This window comes from Pholcus phalangioides, unplaced genomic scaffold, assembly GCF_987345545.1.
Source record: "Pholcus phalangioides strain wild (caught in Gottingen) unplaced genomic scaffold, Ppha-v1.0 ptg000039l_1, whole genome shotgun sequence".
NCBI lineage: Eukaryota > Metazoa > Arthropoda > Arachnida > Araneae > Pholcidae > Pholcus > Pholcus phalangioides.
The window spans coordinates 8655180-8660075 of record NW_028301625.1 but is presented as its reverse complement, the minus strand read 5'-3'; positions in this window follow the sequence as shown (position 1 = coordinate 8660075).

The window sequence follows — 4896 nt, the reverse complement described above, 5'->3', positions numbered from 1 at the left end:
GGTAAGTCATATTTTTGTTCATCACATCAAATACTGCAGATCTTCAAGGGACCATCTTTTTCTTATAATTTCGTGGCATTTTATTTCTTTTAAGACAAAGGAAACATATTACTTCAACTCCACATCAAATAACATCAAGGACTCTTACAACAATTAAATTTCAAGTAAATAAACAGCAGTGAAACTGTAGGTAACAAGTAAAATATAAAGTAATACAAATTAAGTAGTAAAGTAATATCAAATAGCAAAAATAATGTAAATAAGAAGTAAATAAAACTGTTTCTTATTACCCCACTCTCTCAAAATTTTGGGGTAATTGAAAACAGGATAGATGGGTCACCAGAAAGATGGAAAAAAAACTGCATGAAGTTGTGACTGTACACTAAACATATAACAACAGTAATTTTACCCTTCCGTTTTTGTAGCAGCAGGTGGGGAAGCAAAACTTAAAAAACAAAATAAACGTGCAACAGAATTTTGTTTGTTGTTAACTATCAGCTGTTACCTGGGCTCAATCAACTTCTACCAAAGAGGTGAGAATTGGCTTAGGGCTGTGTCAACAATAACAATCAACTTAACATTGTCTCTGCAAGATTTGAATAAAAGCCACTAAATTGCTAGCAGCTGTTTTGTTTCCAATTACCCCGCCTGACCCTACATCACTGAAATCAGCATTCGCTGAAGCAAACATTTGAAACTGGCGGTTACAGATTTTGTCAACAATTTGATTTTACAGAAAAAAATGACATAATTCCCATTAGGATATCTAAATTTAATGGCAAGCAACAAGCACTGAGATATTGGCAAAATGCAAAATTTATATTGTCACCGAAATTTTTCAAATGCCTACTTGGACGAACACAAATTTCAGTGATGAATTGTAAATAAAAGGCTGAATTTCTCCTGAACTAGAACACTGATATGGTTTACTGTAGACTTTTTCAAAAGCTGGTGGAATGGACAGATTGTAGCTAGAAGGGTGTTTGTGGAATTGGTGCTTACAGATTTTGGCGGCAATTTGGTTTTGCACTTCACCTACCTTTCAGCACTTGTAACTTGCTATTTCATCCAGATATTTCTATGAAAATGATGTCACCTTATAGGATTTTTTCTGTTAATTCCAAATACATGCTTAGTTTGCATGCAATGCTTTCGATAACTTCACAAATTTAGTTTTTTCAGATTCGATGCATTTTTCTATCCACCATAACTCAAAAATAGTTAGAGATAGGACAAGGTTGCTATGGTGTTTTATGCTCCACTTGGGCTTTTCTGTCACCCTCTTTTGTTTGGCAGATTAGGTGAAGTTCATGCTGTACACAGCGGTCGAGTCTTCATGTAATCACAAGTTGCTTTATTTCATCAAAAAATTTGTTATAAAGGAACAATTTTTAATTTTGAGTGAATTAATGAAAATTTGAGAATTTGATAAAAATGTTTATATGGGAAAAATGTATTAAATAGAAGTTTGATATACAGAGACTGTATTGTATGTGTATGTACTATATACAGGGTGTCCTGTTAGTCCTAATGCAGTCTTTATCTCATTAACCGTTCATCATAGAGGTATGGTTCTAATTTAAAAAATGCTCAAAAATGTTTTCAGGAATCACTGTACCAGTTTTGAGAGTGAAAATACAGTGTGTCACAAAATAGAGAATCTAAATTTTCATACGATTTCCTTGTTTTCTACCTTTAAATTAAAAAGTTCTTGCCCTGTATCTCATAAGGCCAACAATAAAAATTTCATGGTTTCTAAGAGCAATATTTGCTGAGATATTTGAATTCGAAAATCGGAGAAAAGTTGGAAAAGAAAAGCATAAACTAATGGATAATGCTGCTTTTCTTTCTCAATTTTTCTCCCTTTTTGAATTCAAATATCTCAACAAACATTACACTTAGAAACATGGGATGATTATTATTATTCTTTTTTTTGCCTCTGGAGAAACTGGGCAACAACTTTTTAATTGGGAGATAGAGGGACTGTATAAAAATTTAGATTTTATTATTTTATGACACCCTGTATTTGCACTCCATAAATTGGAGCAGGGTGATTCTTGAACACATTTTGAGCATTTTTTAAACTAGAACCATACCTCTAAAATGAACAGTTGATGAGATAAAAGCAGAATTAGAACTTACAGGACACCCTATATAATATATATGTATATGATAGATAGGTGGATAAAAATTAGTGAGAGATTTAAAAAAACCAAAAAGAACAAATGAATAAGGAAGCTGTTGTTGGGGTATGTTACCTTTTTACACATAACTCTAGTATTACTATTCATTACGTCATTACTAATCATACGTAATTGCCTATAAAACGTAATTAAAATGGAGTATTAATAATATCGAAAAGGGATTTAAAATTTTTGCATTCACGTTACATTGTGTTAGATGATTTCATACTCAGGAAAAGGCTTTTTTTTATTTATCCCTTTTTTGTATTTTAGCATGATAAAGAATAATTATTTTTTCTATTGGTTAAAATCTTTGACGAAAAATTGTGCTGTTAACTTTTTATCCCGTATCACAGAGAAAGCTAGTTTGTATTAAAATTATTGCAGTTTCTATTCATTTAAAATTTTATAACTATCTTTTATTTGTTATAGGGGTTGGTGGAGTGGTCCTTATCTCCTTAGGAGTATTATTAATGATAGATACCGTAAAGGGTGAAGAGTTTCGTTAAGATGAGAGACTTTTTTTAGTTTCAACATTCCTACTTTTATAATGAGAATTTTATAGTATTTTGTCTTGAGCTTAAGAAGATAAATGAAATTTTTATTTACGAAATTTCAAGAAAATACATGTATTTTATAAGTAATAAAATTTGTTTTTTGGATATAATTTGACCATTTTTAATCAGTGATACTGTTTTCCTTCATGTCTCTATTTTCCTCAATTCATGTCTTTCATCACTAAAATTATTCCAATATGTTTCTCTTATATACTGTAGTTTATCTTCACTAATTTTTTACTTGGTTGTGGCATATTATATATTTTTACTTAAATATATTCCACACAAAGATTCGTCGACATTCGATTGAAATGTCGACGAATATACCATGAAAATGTTGACGAAAATTGCCATGTCCACATTTTTTATTTGAAAAAATCAATGTTATTCTCAATTCATAAAGTTGAATAAAGTCTATTCATTGAATTTGAACTTGTCAAAGCCATCTGTCAAATGTGAGAAGTAGCAAGCTTTTCACGAAAAAAAATATCGTTTATGCAATTTGAGAAATACTGCTAGAAATATTTCAAAGTCCTTCAACTCTCTTTAAATAATATTTTAATATTTAATTAATTAATATTAAATTAATTAAATAATTTCAACTCATGTGTTGCAAATATGGAGAAAATAAAAAAAATTTTCACTGGAAATAATGTCAAATTGAAGTGACAATACGTCACTTCAATTTCATACGTCAGTATTTGCCAGGACAGTTTTTTCTGTTTTTCTGGGTGTCTCGACTTTTTTACAAAAATGTCTCGGTTTTTCGTGTATTTTCAACGAAGCCAATTTGGGTTTCATTCTTCAAATTAGAATTATCTTCCCAACTCTCAAACAATTACCTTATGATAATTACGATTACCTTATGATAATTACGAACAAATTATCCTCTTATACCCACAATAGAAGTTCTTGGGGGTGGGGGTGGTAGGGGTGGTCGGGGGGTCTCCCTTTGCGGGGCGTGTCAAAGCTTCCTAGATACTACTCTCTAGGAGGCTTTAGGCGTGTTGGGGCGCTGTGGACCGCGCCGGCGGGGCCTTGTCACGGGTGTCGGGACGGAGGAGGAATCGCACTCGCGGTGCTGTCCTGACTTTGTCGAGCGGTGATATGCCCGGGGATTGGGGGTTTGGGTGTGGTTGTGCTACTTGGGGGTTGGCGGGACGTTGGTCCGAACCGGGTGTGCTTTCCCGGCCGACTTGCCGGTTTGAGTCTTCTCCGGCACGCTCACGATCTCACGATCAATGAGCTTTTTTCGCAAAGCGACAGAGCCTGGGCGTGCTCGGGTCTAAACTAAACTAATTACGATTACAAATAAGAATATTTATTTCACATATTTGTCATGTTTTTTTTAATTCACTGCAATTTGAAATGGCGCTTCAGTCTTCTCGATTGGCGACTTTTTCTAAGATTTTTAGCATGAGTTGGCGACTTTGCTAATTTTTGACAATGTCCCGTATTTCGAAGCCTAGTTTCACGTATTTTCCTCGAACAAATATGGTCAGCTTATGTCAAACCATAGTTATTTTGAGTTATGAAAATTACCTGCATCAACACTTTTGATGTGAAAATAAAAAAAAATTCATGTTTCAAGTAAACTTCGTTTAAAAACCGGGACATTTTTGGAAAAAGTCAGGATGGCCAGAACATAAAAAACCGGGACTTTCCCGGGAAATACGGGGCGTATGGCCTTCTTATTTAACTAGATGTTCGCCGCAGTGTTGAATATGTCAGATTGCGCATGCGCTCGATTTTTAAAAGTAGGTTGCTATTCTCGATGGCGTTGACTAGTGGAAGTTTAAATTTTGAATACTTTACTACTGTGTGTGTGTGTCCATCACTGAGCTATAAGGAAGTTTACTTATAGCTCAGTGGTGTCCATCGATAGCACAGTCGGTATCATAATGGGCTGTAACTAGGCTGACCATATTTCCTCGAGTGAAACACGGAAAATGGGATTTCAAATACGGGACAATGCCAAAAATGACGCCAAAAGTAAACAAAGTTCCCAAATATTTTTGAAATTATGGAAAAAAATCACAATGGTGAATAATGGAGTATTACTGCAAATTTCAGTGGATTAAAATGAATTCCACGAAATAAAACGTTCACCAAGAGAAATATGGGAATCTGATACTACGGAAAGACCAACGTGTGTA